This window comes from Pleurodeles waltl, chromosome 4_1 (genome assembly GCF_031143425.1).
Source record: "Pleurodeles waltl isolate 20211129_DDA chromosome 4_1, aPleWal1.hap1.20221129, whole genome shotgun sequence".
Lineage (NCBI taxonomy): Eukaryota > Metazoa > Chordata > Amphibia > Caudata > Salamandridae > Pleurodeles > Pleurodeles waltl.
In genome coordinates this window covers 396,670,313-396,693,939 of record NC_090442.1, presented here as the reverse complement: position 1 = coordinate 396,693,939, position 23,627 = coordinate 396,670,313, and the positions used below count along the sequence as shown (strand labels likewise).

At 41.1% G+C, this 23,627-nt stretch overlaps 1 protein-coding gene across 1 annotated transcript in view; it reads left to right on the top strand.

Annotated features, from left to right (window-relative positions):
- TM7SF3 (transmembrane 7 superfamily member 3) overlaps positions 1-23,627 on the top strand; it is a 226,662-nt gene that overhangs the window by 21,341 nt on the left and 181,694 nt on the right. The window lies entirely within an intron of this gene.

Below are 23,627 nucleotides of genomic sequence, written 5' to 3'. Positions count from 1 at the left end.
GTTTCACTAAGCAAGTCGAATTTCATGAGAACGGATCTACTACAGTTACACTCATCTGCTAGTATGGAAAAACAAGAGTTCATGTCCTTCAGCAAGTCAGCACGCTGCACGTTAGAAAAACACATTTAATATGAAACTGGGCAGCTAGGTCTCTACTCATGCTAACTAAGGCCTAGTTATTTATTAGCAGAACTCTAGCATATAACCTTTATTAATTAGTATAAAATCGCATTTTATATATCATTTCATCATTATTAGTCATTTTCATTAGTCCCCGAATATATTGGCGGCCACATTTCAACACGCATTTAGCAAAAGCATATTAATACAATTTCTATGTGGTATTATTATACATTAGTTCATAATAATTTCATGTTAACATTGATTATATAAGCTACGCTCGCTCACCAGTTTGGTATCCCCTTTGGTATAGAATAAAAAAGGGGGGTAGGGTGTCGTGGAGAGAATAGCAGACATTAGAGCCAGATTAATATCGTTTGATAAAGATGCAGCAACAACAAAAAACCCAAACAGAACATCTCAACAGACCCTATTTACATATCTGCCTAACACCATTCCCATATACTGATGTATCGGATAGTCGCTATGCGACGTAGTCACAACCAATGTACTCAGAGGGGGGATGCGTGTGATGGGCATCAAAGTGTACTTAGTAAATAGTCTCAGATCACAACCACTATCCGTGTTTCTGGTAACTCCTCCACTGTGTCCGGGCTTCTGTCCGGTGTGAGTGAATGAGAAGACTGCATATCATGTAGAATATTGTCCCAATAAGTAGCTATAGGATATTTTCTCAGACCTAGTGTGCCTTCTCTGTGTAGGACAACACTCTTCGGTTGATCACTGAATTTAGAAGACGTCACACATTTTCAGCTTCTTTGTTTAGAGGATAGATCATCTTATGTTTTTTTAATAGATCTTTGCTTAGTTGTGCATCTTTTATTCTCCTCTGCAACACTGTGCAGTAGGTCCCTGCTTTGTCTTAGACAATCTAGTCAGGGGCAGGGGGGGAAGTGGGGGGGGGATGGAGAGGTCACGAGTGCTATAAAACTAGATCCAACTAAAACTAAGGCCAGCAGCTTTCAACTTGATAGGCATTTGGTACTTAAATAGCTAGATACAGTAATTCCCATGTTATCCTCATTGACAGTGCACGCAGTCAAGGATTAGGTTGTGTTCACCTCCAGACAGTGGTGTGGCTTATTTTAGGGGAGAGTTCCCACATTCCTATTGGGACCTTGCATGTATTTTAGCAGAATGTTAATAGCATGTGTCTTGTTATCTTTGTACTACAAAGGTTTATACAGTCTAATGATACCGCAGACGTCCAGTGGTGCGTTAGAACAGTATTTGCTTTTCTAGAAGTTGTAGGATGCACTTTTTCATAGAGCACTTTTACTTCCCCTGAAAGTAGAATGACGTGCCCCTTGAAATTGAATGCTTCCACTTTTAAACACATGACCAACGGCAAAAGTCAATGCGGATTGTTATTTCTGTGCCTTTGTGGTGGATTGCTCTGCCTGCTTACACTTGAGGCCCGTTTTCTCATGGTCAGATTTAGACTCTAGATTTCAAGTGAAAACATATTTCTAAAAAATACTTACATTGAACCGATTTGGAGACTTACACTCATATTTTTTCTGGGCCATTTTTGTTGCAGTGAATCTTTCATCTTTCTTATTTGAAGCATGCCTAGTGGTTACTTACGTTACTGGTGTTGTGCTTAGATGAAGTGTTTTCGAATTCTAAAATGTCTGGTGTGTGGTGGTCTGCAACTTTCGAGGACCATGTTGTGCAGGAAATGCATATGTATAGGCCTGTTGAGAAGTGGGAGAAATTATTAGTGCGCTTGCAGTGAAGTGTGTATCCCGAAGATGTGTGTCTTTCCTTAAATGTAAGACTTCATGTGTTTGGTATGGGAAGACCCATTGCGCAGGGTATGCCGTTCCTTGAAGATAAGGGAAATTACTTAACTTAGATACATTTAAGTAGTCAAAGTTTTTAGCTGTCTATACGCAGAAACATCTGAATGAGTGCTTGTGCAATCTGATCTCTCGATCCCAGCGGACTTGTCTTGCTACAGTGATACGCTATATCAGGGGATCTCAAACTATAATGAGAGCTACTTCTGCTCACAGAAAATCCTATTGCGATAATACCAGATTTTATGACTGTAAAATACTGACCACATTTCTTCACATTAAACTAGTGAACACCTCAAGTAAGCTATTAGTGGTGACCTCCAAATCATTTTAGGCAACCAACAGTTTTTTACATGTGTGTGTGTTTTTTTTTTTTTTTTTCCTTGTTTTTTTTGGGGGGGAAATGCAACCTTTTATTTTCATCAGACTATCAGTTTCTGAAAATATACATTTCTCTGTCAAATATCACTTTCCATTTTGGGTAAACCATCTCAATTTTTCATATGAAAAGTTTTTTTTCTAAAAAAAAAAATATATATTTTTCTTTCAAAATAAAAGCTTTCATTTTTTGGGAAGTGCACAGTCTACAAAGATCAACTTGTCATTTTCAACTACACATAGTGTTTTCACATGGATTGGTTCTGCCTTGAACTTAGTACAGTCATGACCATGGATGCTCACCATAACATCAGAGATGCCTGTAGAATGCCAATAACACCCACAATCCTACCATGGCCACCTTTATGCCAAGGCCGGACAACATTATGAAATTACAAGGATACCCACAGTGTCAGTCATGCCATTATGCAAGGAATGGCCACCACCTTGCCAGGGATAGCTAAACCTAGGCCAGTAACCCTCTTAATACGTCAAAGGTGTCATCCAGTATGCCACAACCAGACCAAGACAGCCCAGAATAAATAAAGTATAGCTATCTTCCTACTACCACTGTTCTATAATGAACTGATACAGTTGTTCCAGAGATTAACCACTTTTGATGGGTGGGTGGATTATACTATACTTTTGGTGATAATTAGCACTAGGCATATCTTCCAGGGATCAATACTGTTTCTTAGTGAAAGACCGAGCAGTCTCTCTTTTTCTCCCCTCCTTCTCTTCTTTTTCTCCTCTCTCTCTCTCTCTCTCTCTCTCTCTCTCTCTCTCTCTCTCTCTCTCTCTCTCTATCTCTCCCCCTCTTGCGCCCCCTTCCCCTCTTATTCCTACTCTTCCCCTCTTTCTACCCTCTTTCTCTCCCTCTTCTCCTCTTTCTACCCTTTCACCCTCTTTTTCGCTTGTGTTCTTTCTTTGTCTTTCTGGGTCTTTCTCTCTCTTCCTGTCTGTCTTTCCCTCTCTCCCCTTCCCCCTTTCACTTTCTCTCTCCCCTTTCTATTTTTTTCTTTCTGTTGCTTTCACACCCTATTTCTACCCCTCTTCCCCTCTTTCTCCTTCTTTTTCAGTTTTTCTGTTTCACTTTTCCTCTTTCTTCCTCTGTTTTTGTCGTTCTGTCTCGCTGTCTCTTTGTCTTTCATCTTTCTTTTCTTCTCTCTTCCGCTCTTTGTTTTCTTTCTCTTGCTTTTTTCTTTTCTCTCGCTATCCTCTTCCCCCCTCTGTTCCCCCCTCACCCTTTTTTTCCCCCTCCCCCCTCTTTTTTTCTTCTCCCCCCTTTGCGACACAGCTCATGGGTCTTTAGATGAGCAGTGATGCCTTATGTGGGAAACACTTATCACCTGAATGAGGTACTGGGGTTTGCTTCACTTCCGAGAGCTACTTCTTTGGAGTTTTGAGCTACTTGTTGGAGGCCCCTAGGTAAAGTATATTCACATAATTGAGGTGCCATGGTTGCTTACATGCGTTTCGGGGAGGATGAAAGGAAAAATGCTTCTGTGTTGTGTTAAAAAAAATAACACTGATTTGCAAAGATACAGTTACGTTTGTATGAAGTACTGCACCAAGGGTTTCCCTCATTTCAGAAGGGGTGGAGGGATGACCAGCTTGTGACCGTCTAAGATAGAAAGCACAATCATGGTCAGTTGATTTTTACAGTGATTTGGATGTCATCCGATAATTCAAGTATAGTTAACAAGGTTAAGGGTTGAACAGACCTGAGAAAGTGTAATCTGGATGAACCCCAATGAGAGACGTCTGGATGGGAAGAACAGATAGGTTAGACATGGTAATTGAGCGTTGTTGGTGAGTAACGAACAGATCCATGTTAACACTCTACCTTGAGCTGACGGCTAATGTAGCCTGTCTACTAGAATGAAGAGACTCGGTGTCAAAGGCAACACAGAAGGTGCCTTCAGTATGAAAGGCAGACAGTGGAGGGTGGACCCTCTGTCATTTGGCTTACATCTTGCAGTTATTACAAATAGAGATCTGGACTTTTTCTACATCTCAGAATCGACCAAATTCCTTGCGCATGACGTTATTGCTTTAACATGATTTGGGAGTTTTGCTATAAAGAGACCATCCAATATGGTTCCATAGTTACTGGTATGTGCACAAAGTTGAAAGGTTTTTATGAGCAGAGGTGTTATGTAAGCTTTTTTTTTAATGTGACCGAGGGGACCCTGATTCAAAGGGCTTGGTTATTTAGTTAACCTTTGAGCCAGCAGGGTGGACAAAGTCTTGTGAGGAAGTGAGCAGGTGCCTGCCTGATTTATGCCGTTGGCCATTTGAAACAAGAGACTGGAGAGTGGACGAGAGAAATCCAGGCAGAGGTAATTAGCTGGCAAACCAGGAAGAGGGGTGGTGGTAGTAGGTGAGGTGACTGGAAGGATCATTAGCTTGGCCAAGATATTAATATCCAAGAACAATGATTTTGTGGCAGTGGTCAGAAGGGGAGTTCGTGTTTGCTGCATAAGTATATTTGTTTGTAGTGCCCCTAAGTCTAATAGTTAAGTTTCATTCCTCTTTCAATTACCTGCTTTTTTATTTGAATACTGATGTTTTAACACTACTTCACCAATTCAGTTGCACCATCGAGGCTATCCTTGCCATTTGCACTTAAGAAATTTTCTGGTGGTTTTAATTGTGACCTTCTTTTTCTCAGTATGAGTAAAGGCTTGGCAGGGAGTCAAGGTGTTGTCAAAACCAAGTGCTTCATGCTGCTCAAGACAAGGGCAAATCTGGCATAGGGTAGTAGTGATGGTGGTAAATGAAACTGCAACTCAGTGTCCTGATGACTATATGTGGGCCTATCTGAAAGCAGTGTAAGCGGGAAAAGTTTGAAGTCTGTAGCAGTATTCTAGAGTTAATGATCATGGATGTCAGACTTTCATTAATGCACGTTTTCTTACTGTTGGTGATTAGTAGTGGCCCCAGCGCTTTACAGATTCGTCTGCTTCATATTAATCTGGCTTGCCAATCTACCTTTGCCAACTTTCTCTGGATTGTGTCTGTATGTTTCCATTCCTACACCCCGAATCTCATTTGCTCTACTCTGTTTCAGCTGTTTAAGAAATATGACTTGTGAGGAATAATTTCATTTCATTGACATTATAACCTCCACCCCATTTCATATGGAGATCAGATGGATGGAATCTGAGTGCACGCACGATGCTCTAGGAGGAAGGTGCCGGCATAATCGTGGATAATACTTTGAAAAGACTCCAATGACAATTAGTGCCTTGACTAATTCTTGTATTGTATCCTATTTTTTTATATATGTATACATATATATATATATTTGTATTGTGTCCTTGTTGGCAGCACTGGGGTACAACGCAATTGAACACTTTAAGGGATGGAGTGTTAGTTGAAGCGTGTCAATATTTGTCAGTATTCATTCAATATTTTAGTAGTTGTTGAGTTATTGTAAGACAGTGGGCAACGGGGGTGGAGTCTAAACCTCACGATTTTAACAATACTGGGTGGTTCTGTAAACTGAAGTTTTTGCAAAAGTAGATAGATAGTGGAGCACTTGTAACGGCTTCTATACATGCCAGCGGACATTGACAATAATGTATGTTACTACTAACAAACCTAATGCATTACACTTCACTTTTTGTTTTAAAAGAAAAAAAAAATGTTTTTAATGCGAATACAATATGGTGTTGAAGCAAAAGATGCCAGACAATGAACCTACAGTGTCTGAAACTTTTGTTTCCTCATTTTGGCTGTCGCTTGAGGAGGGAGCGTGAGCAGGTCTTCAATTCGACACAGCTTGGTCTTTCTGACACATTGGTAGTGCCTGCTGCTTTCTTCTCTCTCTATAAACTTCAGAATTGTGCGCTAGAGTGTGGGAAGTTGTTAAAAAGAAGAATAGGAACCCAGATTCTTAGAGGTAAAAACTAAGCTCAGAAAAAGCTACAGGCACAACACGTCAAATCGGGAGTAGAAGGGTGAAGGTCAAAGGCAAGGTAGCAGAAAACGAAGGCTTGAAATAGCAAGAACAATGCAAAGCAGGCAAGTAGATGGTTCTGTTGTAACGCATGGAGTGAAATCCTGCAATCCTTTTATAGCAGAGGTGTTACACCAGTTTCAGACTTAAACTGAGCAGGGTTTAGGACAAGAACCGAAAGGTAAGGTGAAAAGGGAACACCCTAAAATCTGCACTCAATCAAGGGGCCCAAGTATAACTTGCTGCTTTCTTTTTAATTATAAGGATTCACATCACACCAATGTTATATTTCCATTCACCTTTTACAGTCGGTTAGTAAATACAAACAATTTTCACTGTCCGGGTTCAATCTTATCCTTGTTTCATATGTGTGGCATATCCTAAAGAACTGATGATGCTGATGCATCTGTTGCTCTTCTTGAGCGGAATCCCAGCTCAAAAGATCTAAGCCATTTGCTATTCATCTATCTGGATCCATCCCTTGCTTTGAGGGGCTTGCTTTCTCATGAATTCTTTTGGTGCCATACCTGTATGGTTCGATGTATTTGAAACCGTCCTGAAACAGTCATGCACACGAACTTGAGGTGACTCTTAAATCCAAAGCATTAAACAACTTGGTTAAGTTTTAAGAAATTAATTACAACTTAAAACACGCATTGTCAAAGTCAATAGATCGCCGCTATTGGCTGTGCGAATATGCTTGCCCATACTCTATAGCATCAGTAAAAAGCATTTTTTGCCAATGCTGTGCAGTATCTGCAAAATGAAAGAAAGATAAGGGTGCCATAATGCCGCTGCGCTTGAGGGGCACATCAGTTCATAGGCATGCACTCCTGTGATATATGAAATAATGCTTGTACCCTTAAAAAAAAATATACATATTTTTTTATTTACCTATTTGAGATAGATTGGTAAATAAAATGAATTTTGGCTTGTGTGCAAAAACACTTTCTGAAAGGTGAAGCGTCTGGCAGGAATTTACTGCCAGGCTTTCCCAAAAAAAAAAAAAACTAAGACTGTGGTAGCTCGTGGGTTATAGAGAAGTAGGTGAGGAGAAGAAGCAGGGAACTGGCAGGTGGCAAGTGAGGCTGGGCTGGAGAAGTTTATGTAAAAAAAAAAACATAGAGGGATTGGGGAAATCAATGGACTAGCTTGGAGGCAGTGATGAGAGAGCAACACAGAGCCTTTTATTGAAGGGTTTGGTTGTTTGGACATAGGAAGCATCATAGGAGGGCGAGAACTAAAACACATGCCCTCTTATGAAGTGCTGAGAGGAAAAGACAAAAGTGGTTCTAAAACTGTGAGCAGCGTAAGGGTCAAATCACTGCGTTGGAAGGATAATACAAGCATAGGTATAGCCAGTAGGTCGCGCCTTTGGGACCTTAGGTGTTTAGCCGTGCAGCTCTTTATCCTGGGTGCTGCGCCACCAGCTATTGAATAGCTATACAATTACCACACACTGGATCATGTAGTCTAATTCAGGAAAACATGCTTGCCTGATAGACGGAATAGAAAGCGTATCCATCAAAATGCACAGTTCAAAATATTTTGCAGCGGGCACCCTGCTGCCCCCGAGCCTTGCAATGAGGCGAGCCCCGGGAAGGAGCAGCAAGACCCTGGAGGATGGCAGGGGCCAGCCTGGTCTGCGTTAGGAGTTTTAAAGAGCAACAGGAGAACACTTCAGATGCATTAGCTGCCCACTCAAGGATTCAACACACGCAGCAAAACATACAGCAGTCACTGTCAAAGCAATCCTTCTTGTGTGTGCGAATATTAAGTGTAAGCTGCATCAAAATAATACATCTGCCTTCAGTATCATTAGCCACCCATCTTTGTAAAGCCGGGAATACTATGTTAACACTTATTCACGAAGACCAGGCCCCTTCTACCCTGCAATGGCGGCTGGCGCCAACAGCAACACAAGGTGCAAATAAATTAGTAGTGCAGCTGCGGATGGAAAAAAGTAAACCATAGCGGACAGCAGAAAGTATTAAAGTATTAAACCTGCTCTCATGTGCCTAGCAGGAATGGCTGAGCGCCCAGCAAAGCACTTGCCTGCCACAGCTACCTACTCAGATGGCACCTCCAACTCCTTATTGCAAACAGTAATGTGATTGACAGCGACAGCAGAAGCCATACTGCCACGGCGGCTCGAAACAAAGCGATTAAGCCGAAAATTGAACTCCCTTGATTACACGTGGATTTCGAGGCCGATAGTTCAGGGAGTGGGCAGCTGAGCATTAAACTTAAAACGTGGTATTCACGATCGTAAAAAACAGCCTCGACGTGTGCATATGAACTAAACATTTTAGCATCCATAGAAAACAAGAGAACACAGGATCATGTAAACCATTATGAACCGCGCTGGTCCTGAAGTGGATGTGAAAGCCAAGTCAGCAGAAATAGTTTGCTTTCGGCTTCTCACCCAAGTCAGAAGAAGCCCCCAGAACAGCCCCACAGTGGCATAAAGTACCCCGCAGCAAGTACATTCATAATGTGGATGTTTCCATATGGCCACCTAATCAGACTGACCAAGTGCATACAGTGGCAATAACATTAAAATAAGGGGCAACCATTCAAAGATGGCAGCTGATCTTACTGAGTCCCTTTCCTTATGAGAAAGCTTCTGACCCAAACATGGTCATCTGCAGCTGCTACACACATGCCTGGACCAGAAATCTAAATCTCCCAAACACCATCTGCAGTTGGAATGACTACCACAGAACTACTGCTGAGCCCCCTTCATCTCAAGCTATGGTGCTGTGCCTACTACGACAGACCAAGTCAAGGCTTCCACAGCAATAGCGTATGTAAAGTCTAAGATGGCTTCTGACCTCGCACCCCAACCTTAATTAATAAAGGGAAGCCTCCCAACGAAACATGGATGCCCGCATTAGCTAAATGTCTTGTCGCAGGTAAGTCAGGGGTCCTCAAAATACCCTGTTTGTTGGCGAAAACACCTCTGGAACTTTGGTGTAGGTTATGAGATGCCATAATTAGAGAAGCTGACACAAAATTAGACCTGTTTGGCACTGTAACATGCAGAACAGCAGGAGAGCAGAGACCGATATTGATAAGTCGACTGTAAGTATGTGTCGAAATGGAGCGATGCCCTTCTTCCTGCAATAGCATACGGAAAAACAAACCGTTAGCCGAGCACAACTAATAAATATTCTAAGAAAAGCTGGACACTGAAAACTTAATTTGTAATGGTCTTTCCTTTAATGTGCGTTGTCTCTCCCAGACTCGTAGGAGTCATTGTGGTATGCAGCGTTCTAATGGTGAAAGTTCCACAGGGCTGGAAATTACAGTTGGGCAGCAAAGTCATGGTTTTCAGATCGATGAATATTGTGCTCCAACGCGGCATCTGTTATGGAAATAAACCTACGTTTTTATTTTAACCAGCACTCGGCGTCCACACTACAATATTTTTGGCAACGAGTTTGATGAGTTTACAGGTGCCGGAGGAGCCACGTAAATAACTCTGCGCACGGTGATAGGCACACCAATTGTTTGAATATAACAAAATTGTTTTCTGATGCAAATCGCGTATCTACGTATGGAACTAACCTTTTCATATGGTGATGCGCACACCAACTAACTTTTTTTTTTTTAAACCATTTTGTTTCGAATTCCCTGTGGTTTGCGTCATTCAATTTTGACATTAGAAGTGCAATTTCCCGATTTTGTCACCAGTGGTTTTACTGTATGCTCGCGCCCACCAATCATATTTCAGCTAATATATATATTCATGTGTTAGTAATGGCATATACCGAGTACTCAAAGGGAAGTTTTGGCAAGCAAATGTACAATTAACTTGTTGGTCAAAAGGAACAAAATTCAACTTGGCGAATTGTTAAAGTGATATTATTTAACACTCTTAATTTCAGGATGCAATCAGTAACACCACCGCCACCTTTTCTTTGAAGTACCCGGTTCTCCACCGGTATCGTGGAAAAATTAATTTGATGCTTTTGTCACACTTGGGTGCCATAGGCGCCACACGTTTTAGAGCAGAAAGAAAGAAATGCATGTTACTGCATTAATTAGGATTTGAAGGCTGGGCCATTTTTAAACATCTACCAACTTTGGTAAGGAACAATGATGATGAAGAAGAGTTAGATAAATATATTGAAGCAGTCAAAAAATTAGAATTATGTTTCAACATTCAGCCAATCCTGTTTGTCATAAGACATTACATTTTTCAAAAGGGAGGAAAGAACTGGAGAGGATGTAGACTCTTTTATATTGGCTTTGAGGAAACTGAGTGCTGACTGCCAATTTGAAACCTTCACTGAACAACTAGTCAGGGACCAATACATTTGCAAGTGCTCGGACAAAACGATACAGCAGAACTTGCTTTCCATGGGTAATCCTTCTCTTCAGGAGACTATTTTTACAGCAAAGAGCATTGAGCCATCCAAAGTCTCTGTTAAAGAGTTAGAAGAGAAAACTAGTCATGAGGTTGGGGCTGTTCGATTTAAAGAATCTAGGAAAATTTCTCAACCAAGAAATGACAGTATACCGTTCTTCAAACAAGTCAACATCTGTTTTTGATGTGGGAATGCGCATATAATAAAAGTTTCAAGACCTGCAGAAAGTGTGTCAAAGTGGGAAGCGTCTTGGAGAAAATGGGCAAATGTATAAAACACATAGCAAAACCATTGATGTAGCTAACGTTTCTGAATCTGTGTGTGATGACATAGATAACATTCAGAAAGTCCAAGATGATTTGAGAGTGATGGTGGTGGATGTCAACTCTATTGTCACTGGTGATACGTCTTTGTGTGTTGACCTTTACATTCAAGTGGGCATTGGTGAGAAGAAAGCAAGTTTGTTAGTGGACTCTTATGCAAGGATAACTGATTACTCAGGAATTGTTTAGTGATTTATGGGAAAATAGACCATTAAAACTCCCAGACAGAGCACCTATCTCTTATGAAGGATGTAAGATGGATCTGGCTGGATTCTTTGAAGATGTTTTGGAATTCAATGGCAGGAAAATATTTGGGAAAGTTTGTCACAATCAAGGGACTATCCATACTTGGATGGTTTCATCAGGGACTTTTCAAAATGGTTCTTAGACCAGGTACAAAAGAACAAGTATCTGTAGTAGAGTCTACTGATTTCACTGAGAACATAGTCGGTCAGTTTCCTGAACTGTTCGGTAAACATTTTAGGCACAATCAAGAGGTTTGCTCACCATATCAGGGTCAAGGATTATGCCATTCCTATTAAGCACAAGTTGAGCGTACCTTTTTAGTGTCTGGGATCAGTTAGAGAAAGAGCTTAATGAACTGTGTGCTAAAGGTATAGTTGAACCCATTGAATCTGCGCTATGGCTTTCTCCTTTGATGGTCTCTTAAAAAAAAAAAAAAAAAAGAATGGGGACTTGCAGGTTTGTGTGGACCTTCGCAGCCTCAATAAAAAACATATAGGTAGATTCCCATCCCCTACCCAAAATGTAGGAATTATTGAATAAGATTGTTTTTTTTCCAAATGGTTCACAAAATTGGATTTGGCGTCTGCCTACCATCAAGTCATACTTGACCCATCATCCAGACACTTTACAGCGTTTGTGTCTCCCATTGGTACGTTCCAGTATTGTAGGATGCCTTTTGGTCTTACCAGCTGCAGCAGTTTTTCAGAGGGTCACGTTCAACAAGTTGAAGGACATCAGTGGGGTGGTTGTGTTCCAAGACAATGTCTTAATTTTTAGTGACACTAGAGAGGAACATGATGAAATATTTCAGGTTCTTAGAGTATTAAAAGAAAAATGTGTGGTCCTCAAATGAGAAATGTTACTTCCTAAAAAAATAAGGTGGAGGTTTTGGGGCATGTGGTTTCTGAGCAGGGTGTAGAGCCTAGACCAGGGTTAGTCAATGCATCTTAGATGCAAAGGCACCTATCGACAAAGCTGGGTTGAAATCCTTTTTAGGATTATGCAAATTCTATTCCAGGTTTGTACAAGCTCATGCATTCAAGATCCAACCTCTCACCAACATGTTAAAAAGGAGAGTCCCCTTTTCATGGAATACAAATTGTCAAGCCCTTTTTGAGTGGATTAAAGCTCAGTTGGCTGGGTCAAAAATGTTGAAACCTTTTGATCCCAGTGTCAAATGTACTGTCACTGTTGATGCAAGTGGGTTTAGTCTTGGTGCAATATTTATTCAAAGTAAGGATGGTGTAGAAAACACTGTAGGTTATGTGTCAAGAGTTCTAAGAGGCTCAGAGCTAAATTTCTCTGATTTAGAAGGAACTGTTGGCTTGTTGGTGGGCAATCAGGAATTTCACCCTTATGTCTGGGGAAGCCGTTTTGAACTGCAAAATTATCTCCGTCCGTTAATTGCTATTCTTTCCAGAGATGAGGTCCGTGATCAAACCCCTCGCATTGCCAGGTTCACAACTAAACTTTTGCATTATGACTTCACAACTACGTTTGTGCCTGGCAGTAAAAATGGAAGAGCAGACTATTTGTTTAGGTTTCATAATAAGAAGACAGATAAATAATTGAGGCTGAAGAACAAGAGTTGTTTCATTGCTTCAGAATGTGGAAAAAATGTGTGCTATTAGTGAGAAAGAATGGAGAACAGAGTTGTCTAAAGATGAAGTTTTGCTTCAAGTGATGAAATATGTGAGAGGTACTTGGCCTAGAGAAAAGAATGTTTCTTACCAGTTCCAAACATATGTTAAGGTTTCTAGTGAATTATCCAGTGAAGATGGAATTCTCATGCGGGGTGGAAAACTGGTACCTCCAGAGTGTGAGAACCAAGCTGATTTATGGCGCACACAAAGGACATTTGGGAAAAACTTTGACTAAACGCAGGTTGCGTGAAGCATTCTGGTGGCTATATATGGATAACTCTGTTGAAGAATTGATTGATTTGTGTGGTATGTTCCAAAGTTGAGAAAGGGGTCAAGGTTAGAATTCCACCCATGCAGCCTTCTGACTACCCAAAAGGACCATGGGAATAAATAGGGATTGATTTAGTAGGCCTGTTTAACATTCTGCCATTTGCATCTACATATGCAGTAGTAGTCGTTGACTATTATTCAAAGTGGCCTGATGTACGATTCATGAGTGAACCTAATATCAAGAATATTGTGGATTTTCTGAAGGATGTTTTCCTAAGAGAGAGTTTTTCTTCATCCATTGTCTCCGACAATGGTGTTTAGTTGGTCGGTTCAGCATTTCAAAGTTTCTTAAAACAAGGGGGATTAAAAATTTTAGAAGCTCACTTTACCATCCACAAACCAATGGACTGGTTGAGAGGATGAATCTAGTTTTGAACAACTGTATACAATGGGCTGTTGCAAATGGCTGTGTTGTACAAAATACTGTACTTTCTATGTTGTGGATTTACCGTAGCACTCCACATTCCTCAACTAAGGTCACTCTGTTTGAGCTGTTAAGAGGCTGGAAACCTTTTAACAAAAATTTGTCCAGGATGGATGTCCAAATGGGTGAAGATGGATGTCATTGAAGGGATAGATGAAGTGGTGCGTAGGAATGTTGAAAGCTCACAAGAATATAAAAAACAATATTTTGATTCTAGGAAAAAAGTTTCCCAACAACCTATTGGCATGGGGATGTGCATATAAAAGCTCCTTTTCATGTTGTTAAAAAAATAAAAAAAGGGATATCAAAGTATTGTGAACCGAAAATGGTTGATAAGGTTTGTGGAAATGCCATTCGTGTTGACAAGAAGTACTGGTGGCACAAGGCAAGGGTGTTCAAGTTAAGGAGCACAGTATGAAGTAGTAGAGATGAAAATGTACCTACTTCTCATGATCATTCTGCTAACATACTGCTTAAGGCACAGGATGTTCCCTGCAGAAGTAAACGCCTGATTTCTCTTTTTGTAAAGTATGGACAATAAGTTGTGGTGCCTGTTGGTGCAAATCAATTGTTGCAATTGTTCTTGTCCATGGTGTATATGTAAATATTTTGTTTTCTTCCATAAGGTTCTCTTCCATTCAAACCCCGTTCTAGTTGTTTTTAGTTTGTACTGTGTTAACTCACTTTAGTGTTGTTTTGTAGGGTGCTGATTGCTTCTCAAGTATTAATGAGACTACTTTTTTTTTTTTTCTTTTTATTAGTTTTTTTTTTGTATTTTACCCAATGTTATGTTTAGCTTTGTAGTTATGAGGGAGAAAGGATCATGTAATGGCCTTTCATGTAATGTGCGCTGTCTCTCCCAGACTCGTACGAGCCATTGTGGTATGCAGCGTTCTAATTTTGAAAGTTTCACAGGGCTGAAAAGGACAGTTGGGCAGCAAAGCCGTGGTTTTCGGAGCGATGAATATTGTGCTCTGACACGGCATCTGTTATGGAAATAAACCTACGTTTTTATCTTAACCGGCACTCCGCTTCCTCACTGCAGGATTAGACCTATGATGGCCAACTCGCCTCCTAATGTACAAGAACCCCATTCTGCTGTGCAGAAAAAGATCAATACCATGCTGCTGCCATGCTGAGAGATCAGCTTCCAAAATTAGGACTGCATAAAAAAGCTGAATGACCATAAATGCACAACTGCTTGCTAGTACAAGAAGCTTTCTTTCCCTGCTTGCTTCAGAATTCACTAATAGCATTATCCTCAACGTAGGAAAGTCTCTAAGTTCATGTTAAAAAAATTATTTCTTTTATCAAACGCCTCTGACTGCAAAGATATGAACTTATGTACTAAGGTGAAACGCTTTCTCATGTTAAAGAAATAGACTTTTTGAATTTTCAAGAGACTTTCTCATATTTGTAAATTGTTTCTCACATTTGTACGCATAAGGTTTGTTACATGCCTGTGGTATGGCGCTGGATGCACCTACACCACCTAGTTTGGCTACCAACTGTGCCTTAGACAAGACACTGTACAGAGCTAAACACACCTATACCTTCCAATATGGCTGCCGAATATTCCTCAGGCATATCAACCGCGTATGTACCAGGTGCACAGGAAGCCGTGTTGAGGCCGTGATTGGCATAAAAGAGGGATAAATAGACCCCTATGTTGTCAGAGAAGGACCAACTGAGGCACTACAAGTGGAGGACTGCAGCCAAAGTAAGGAGATGCTGGGGAACGAGGATCGAGGAGAGAAACCTCCTCCAGCAGAGGACTGTGAGACAGGGACAGAAGGAAACCAGGAAGACTACGTCTAGCGAGCCCCAAGCAAGAGTGAACAATGTGACCTCCAAAGCCATGACTCAGTAAGGCTGTGGCACCAGGCAAGTCATGTCGCCCTGTGTGGGCTGATTGAAAAGGTGGTGGGCTGGGATACAAGGGCATAAGGGAGGGACATGCTGAGCCACCTACACGAGTGGGGTTCACTGCAACTTGAGCACCTGGTGAAAGATAAGCTATACTGGGCACAAAGAAAAGATTCCTGACCATTTAGTGCTTTCTGATGTACTGTCCTGTGCTTATGTTTGAGGGCCATGATGCCACATCCTAAAGGTTGAGAAAGAGGACAAGACCGCGGTGATACATAACAAGAACACAGTTCAAGAAGTCCTGGGAGACCAACGAAGAAAACAAAACATTACATTTTATTTTGTTTGGACATTTTCATAGTATAGTGACTGTAGATCTTTAAGAAAGACCTTATACTTTCCAACTAGAACCTCAAGTGTGTCCTTCTGACTACTGGGTATTAGACCACAATGACAAACATTTTTATGGGTCTGCCTGTGCATAGCTCTTAGGGCCAAACCAGACCATTGGATCAGCTCTGGCTCAGCTCTCCCTTTTAATTTGTTGGTTTGCCCTCTTAGACATTATGTGCATAGAGCATATGGGTTTTATTGTGCAAGAAGATGGATGCGTGTATCTTGATGGTGCACGGAATGTCTGCAAGCAGCCAAAGTGGGTGCTTGTGATCACTTTCATACTGTAGACTGCACAAAATCGAGACAGTATTATGAAAGCCGGGTGTGGCACTCACTGATATAGGGTGTGTTGCATGCCAATCCCTTACTCTATTTGGAAAAAGTGAATTCAGTTCAGTAAAACAAGGTGTGATGGAGCAAATCAATTTGTTATAAAATTTTCTGCACAGAGCAGTTAGGGTACACCAGCTTTTAGAGTTCGAGGACCCCAATATAGAACATGCCTACCACTGGAATCTGGAATCCTTGCTGCCAGCCAGATGTGAAAGATGCTCACTGCCCAACAATAAGGGCCTAGTTAGTGCCTGAGGTATCTGGAAAGAGTGGGAGTCAGTTGTAGACTGGGGAACACACAAGAATAAACACTGCGATCCTACACCAATATGTCACATCACGGGGACGCCAGAAACCCTGTTCGAAAAGAGGCTGCAAATAGCAAAGCTGCAGGAAGTGGCTTTGCACTAACTGAAATTTAAAAACATGTTCGTAGTAACCCCTGAGGGAGAGGAGTACGATGGTGTCATATGGATGGCTGGACTCTCTATTGTTTGTGTTGCTGACTGCATGCATTGGAGGGGACCACAACACAAGGCTTGGGGGCTATCTGGGAGGCCAGTACCAGGAGTAGATGAGCTGGTGGCAGACTGAAATTCCCATAACAAATGGAGCTAATAGAAAATAAGGGAAACCCAAATGCTCACATGAACCTGAGCTTAAGGTCTGAGACAGTACATATTCATGTGAAACTCATTGAAAGATTATATACAATTAAGCCAAAATTCACGCTGTTGAAGTAATAATAAAAAACAGACAACAATACTTATATGTGGACAGTTGGCAATCTGTCAGATATTTTAATAATATATATTGGAACCAGTACCAAGGTATATCAAACACATACACAGATTTATTGTTGTGAATCAATTCTAGAACATAGAAAATTATTTATATTAAAAGCAAAAGACGTAGTAGTGAAAAAAGTGTGCACACCAAGTAAAAAGACAATAACACACTGGTTGGGTTGAAGCCCTCATTTTTGCTTTTGCCTACTAGATAACTGGAAGCTGTTTGGTAGGCGAGACTAAAAAATTAACAATATAAAAAAGCTGAGGAGCTGAATGGGAACTTAAATTAATGCTGTTAATAAGCAGCTAATTGAAAATCATTATGGCTCATTGAGCCATAGACATGGAAAACCTACACAGAAATATGTATAGCCTCACACCCACTCCATTCGAAGTTAAACAATTCCATATAATCCTTTGAGTTTGTGGAGGGGCCCTCTACAGAGCTCTTTCTAAAACAATGGATCACTACTGCTCTACAACCCATATGTCTCTCCAGGTTTTTCACCGTAGAGAGCACACAGAGTGCTCTGGGGTCAGCGCTTTACCCAGGTGCTCCACCACAAGCAATAACAGGGCGCCTGTTTAATTACAGGGATAGAGATCTAATTCTCCAGCACGCCGGGCCCCATGGCCCAACTAATTATGAGGGCTCCCCGATCCACATAGTCCTGGACTATACTCGAGAGTTGGATGGGGATTCCAAGTGGACATTGCAGAGCATATAGTTTCCCTATATGCTGATGACACCCATCTACTTGCAATGCCCTGATCGGTCGTCTCCAATCCTGTTAAGTGTGACGGACGAATTGTGGGAGCTGTCGGGCCTATGGGTCAGCACGTTGAAATCAGTCTTGTTCCCGCTCAGCCTCTTGGCGGACAGGCCCCTTGAGGGTCTGCCATAATCGGGCTTATCCTGGACGTTAGACAGTCAAATACTTAGGAATGTATATTACACATCAGCAGAAACAATTTTATGACTTCAGCATGGGGCGTGTGGTGGTGGGGTTGTGGTCCTCCACCTGGTTCTGGATCACTCTTCGATTTTCCTTGTTTGGGGAAAATAGCCCTAAAAGATGTTCATCATACCACACTGCTTATGTTATGCAGAGCACTTAAAATGAGATTCCGAAAGAAGTGTTTCATAAGCTCCTACGCAAGGCAGGAGGTGTCGGGTTAGTCTAGCCACACTCTGGCAGGACTGGGGTAAAGGCGGCTTGGAGGTTCCCGATTTGGCATATTGCTTTGCCACCCAGCTGCAGCATGTAACTCACTGGCTCAAAAAACTTTATTGGAGGGCTTTGAAAGACACCAGTTAGGTGAGCTTCTGATGCTAGTTGCGAATGTACCCAAAGAGCTCCCATATTTAATCCGTCTGATAAAGAGATTTTGGGAAAGAGCGGTGAAACGGGTACTGAAAAGAGCTCCCTTCGCCTCTGAACTGGATATGTGGATACTCTCTCCCCTTTCCATTGTATATTCCAAGTCACTGCAACAGATAGATGGCAGCAGGGCAGCTCCATAATGTTAGTGGATCTGTACAAATATGGCCGCTTCATAACCTACAGGAGGCCCAGACAACAGTTAACCTCAGCACGGGACAGTTCTTACAGGATGCCAAATTTGCGACTATGGCAGGATAACTGTGGCCAACGAACCCTGAAGCACCTGGACCCACACAAATCCTGGTCATCCTATTGGCACTAGCAGGTGGTCACCAACTTATTACACACTTATATCATGTGCTCTGCTCGAATAAACAACTTAAACCAATCCGGATGGAAAAAGTATGGCAACAACATAGTGAGGAACTATAGTCGAATGGGCGGGCACTGAGGAATCACACCTGAGACAAACTAGGACAGATGTCAAAGTCCAGGAGGTCGTATTAGCTTGGACAAGTATGACCCACACACTATTGCACATCACCACCCCTAGTGAAGATGATATGATCTAGGAAACAGCCAAAAGCGGATAACCTTTATACAACCCATAACCTACCCTTGTCCCCTTATGTCATACCTCAAGATTGTACAGGGATATTCTGATTCATAATATGTATTCACTGATGACAGATTTCTACATTGCATATTTCTCATGGATGTGGAAGGGAGAGCACAATTGGGAAGGAATTAAAATATGTCTAGCCTGGCTATGTATAGTTTATTGCTTGCTCAGGTTCAACAAATGAGCCGCATAATCTGGCGAATGTCAAGATTTAATGTTTTAATTGTTTGCATTTGTCTGACAAATGTATCAATATGAGAACTGCAAACAAAGAAAACTTTAAAAAAAAAAAAAAAAAAAGACTGGTACAAATGTGGTCACTAAAAGGACAAATTAGGTCTACCTCTTTGGGAGTACCAGGGAACCAAATACTGTTGAGTATTTTGGTATCCCTCAAGGCTACCCTGGCAAGGGACACAGGGCTGCGGCAGCATACAACTCCTGCCGTCTGGGTGCTCTGCCTCTGAGACCTGGGTAATTTTTTTTGTGTTCGACGTAGAAAGTGGGTTACAGATGAGTGAGACGAGTGTGTGAAAACATTTGAAGTGTGCTTATACTTCAGGCACCCATTTGGAATCCAAAGTTGAGTTTTAGAGAACATGGTGAGACCATCAAAAATGAATTCCTATGGCTATCTAGAAGTATTTCCACAAAGAAATTATGCAATGAAGTGCAGTGTTCCTTGGAAAAAGTAGGTGTTAGTCTGATACAAGATCATTGACAGAGAATACTTTACCAGTGTATTGCAAAAGGACTCTCTGGCACAGGAACTGGGACAATCACGTCCTTGGAAAAATTGGGTGGTTCTGAACAATTAAAGACTGTGACCAGAGAAATTGCCAAAAGAAGGGATCTGACCTTGTATTTTAGGACCATTCATATTTTTCTCAGTTTGAATCACGTCACCCTTTCTCTAGTAGTGTTAGTATTGTTTGTGCTGTTGAATGGTGTTGAATAAAAAGATTCCAGAAAAAAACGTAGAGTACAGACCTAAATGTGATAAGAGGACTGGGTAGAGTGTGTCACTGTTATGTCTAGCGCCACACACTTGCTTCCATGGCAACGCGTGTGTTATTCCAGCATGTGTTCTGGAATGGTCCTACTCTAGGATCGGCAGTTGCTTTCCTGTTGATCCGTGAGTTGGACGCTTTATTGGAGTGGTGCCCTAATGAAGTCTCAACTCATACTTCATGTATTCCACTTACTTAACAAGTGGCGACGAGCGGCACCACTCCTCGGACCTGCATTCTTCCTGTTTCCTCGTTCTGGTGAGCGTGATCACTGAGTTACCTGCTTTTGGGACTTCTGAAGTGCTCCTCCGAGCCTGATTGCCTGGGGCTGTTTTTGAGCACATCGTTGTGGACCGCCATCCTTGTAGCTGTCCGCTGTCTTCGGATTGTGTGCTCACCTACTTGCCTTTGGGAGTGCCATCCGTGCTTTGGATTCTCGCCTGCTTGCCTTTGGGAGCGCCTTCTGTGCTTTAGATTGGAGTGTTTCTCTGTGCGTTAGATTGGAGTGCCTCTCTGACGGGGAGTTCACAGTGGATTAGAGTGCCGCTCCTTTGTGCCTGTGGTTTGACGGGTAGTTCACAGCATACATTGTTACGCACGCACACTGGCACTCTTCACTTTTGTTAGTGCTTGCCGTGCGTCTTCAACCGACTTTTATTTTCCTGGCAGTGTCACAGGGTTACGCGCGCGCACCAACACTGTTTACTTTTGTTTGAGCTTGCCATGCGCCTGTGCGTTTTCAACTGACGTCTGTTTTCCTGCTGTATCAATCATCATCGTCATCAGGCTCTTCCTTCTCTTTGGAGGCTGCAACCAGGAAGTCCTGCTCTTTTTTTTGCCGTTCTTTCCACTTCTTCGTTGAACATTTGGCCTGTTTCCATGTGTCCATTCTTTCAACCTGTGGACACAATCTCCGTGGTTTTCAGCTTGTAGAATAGTCATTTGCACAACTACCTACATGGAACTTCCTCTCATTCTCCCCTTTACCATTATGTGTGCTCAGAGTTTTTTCTCTCCCTCCCCCACAAGCATTTTGGCCAGCAGAAGGTTTGTATGGAATGGCCAGAATGGAAAGCATTTTTTCTTAATTACATTGACACTATTGATGCCCGAGGTGAAATACCTCTGCAACAAAAAATAAATACATTTCTTACATTGTGTTGGACCTGAGAGTTTGAAGGCATACAATCAAATGACTAAGGGTGGGGCGGAGAAGGGGGATCAAAATGCATTTGACAATGTTATCAGTACGGTTGACCAATATTTCTCTCCAAAAGTGTGTATTTGTATGTAGAGATACACATTTTTCCACAGAAAACAGTCTGAAGAAAGTTTTGATGACGATCTTGCAGCTCTTGAGATCAAATTGTTATGCATGTCAATGACTTTTCCATCCAGGAGCGATTATGGGTGAATGGGGATTTTAATTTACAACAAATCCTACACATTGTCAGAAAAGCTAAAATGTCCTCCATGAGTGCTTAAATCATACAGAAAGAGTCCAAACTAGATGAATGTGTTAGCAAAGTCCATCCTAAAAGTTGAGGGCAACAAACAGGTAGGAAACTAGAGGTGAATAAGGACACTTCAAAAGAATTCTCCAAAGAACACCTTAAATGTTCACATTTGGCAAATAGCAAATTATGCCCTGCATTAAAACAGAAATGTTCTTCATATGGAGTATTAGGGCATTTTTCTAAAGTTTGTAGGAAGAAACTCCATAATGACGTTAAATTTGTAGAAGAAGGGGTCAGAGGTGACCTTTCTTCATGGGACGGAAAAGATGTTGATAAGTTTGTTTTAAACATCCGAAGTAATGAAAACAAAATTTTGAATGTTGATACAGAAAAGTCAAGAAAAAAGCCTATTTGTTCTGTGACCATTGGAGAAGTAGAGGTTCAAATGTATGCAGATTCTTACTCTCCTTACTCTTATTGATGAACAATTGTTGTTTGACAAATTTAAAAAAAGTTTTGGGAATATTTTGGTCAGTCCTGACATTTCTCCAGAAGGTTTTTCCAGGGAAAAAAAATGATTTACTAGGCTTTACTACATTTTCTATTTGAGTTTAAGGATAGATCTAGCTTATGTAAATTGTATGTTGCAAAGAAAGGTCCTGCAATTTTAGGTTGGCAACACCAAGGTAGTTTAGGCATTATTTTAAATCCTAACAGTCCTGAGCCTGTGATGGTAGTTGATGTGTGTGAACCTATAAGCAATTTAATTCGGAAAAAATGTCCCAGGGTTTTTAATGACTGCAATGGTAAATTAACTGATTCAGAGCATAGAATTGTGCTCAAAGTCCATGCTATACTCAAGATCTTCAAAGTTAGAAATATACCATTAACGGTTCGTAATGAAGTTGAGAAAGAGTGGGATGCATTGGTGAAAGAGGACATAATAGAAAAAATTGAATCATCTGAGTAGGTTTCTCCAATTGTAGTTGCTAGACACTCAGATGGCAAGATTAGATTATGTATTGACTTGCGTTATCTTAGTAGTAATATACTCATTGATCAATTTCCTTTACCACGCATCTCCGAAATGCTTTCTACCATTAAAGGTGCAAATTTTTCACTACCATAGATCTTTCAGCTGCTTACCACCAGATTGTATTACATCAAGACTCTAAAAACTACACAGCATTCATTACTCCTTTTGGGTGTTACAAATACAAAAGGATGCCTTTCGGATTAGCTTCTGCTGCCGCTGTATTTCAAAGACTTATGCATTCCTTATTTGGTAATATGGCCAACGTACATTGTTTTCAAGACAATATTTTAATTCATGGCAAGGATAAAATTGAGCATGATCAACTTTTAGATTGTGTTTTAAGTACCCTCGAGGAGAGAGGACTAACAGCCAAGTTTTCAAAGTGCAAATGTGCAGTCAAAAGTGTTGTTTACTTAGGCTATGTGTTGTGTGAGGAAGGGATTAAGCCCCAACCCGAATTTGATTGATGCAATACATTTGGCCCTAGAACCTAGTTGCAAGGATGATGTGAAATTGTTTCTCGGACTCAGAGTTTTATTCTAAATATACTATGAATTTTTCATGCAAAACTTTCCACATAAGACTGTTACTGAAGAACATCAACTTTTAATTGGAGTAAGGAATGTGACAGGAAATTTAGTAACATAAAATCAGCTATTGCAAATGCTACTTCCTGGTCAGGGTTTGATCCAAATTTACCTAGGATTGTTACTACTGATGCCAGCTCGAAAGCGTTAGGTGCAACGTTCTCGCAAAGGAATAGTGATGGTAGTGAATCTTTAATTGCGTATGTCTCTAGATCTCTCACTAGCACAGAAGTGAAATATTTGTTTATAGAAAGAAAAACGTTACCTTATGTGTGGGCTTTGGAGCATTTCATAGCATTTGTTTGGAGCAAACCCTGTGAGGTTTGTAGTGATCACAAACCATTCGTTAAATTACCCACAACAAAAGATTATCTATGAGACTCTGAGATTTTCTTTACAACATTACTTATGTACCTGGTAAAGATAATGTGTCTGCTGATTTTCTTTCCAGAATGCCTTTACGGTGTGAGGGTGAAACCGATTCTGAGTGGGATGATTATCATATTGCGTGGATACA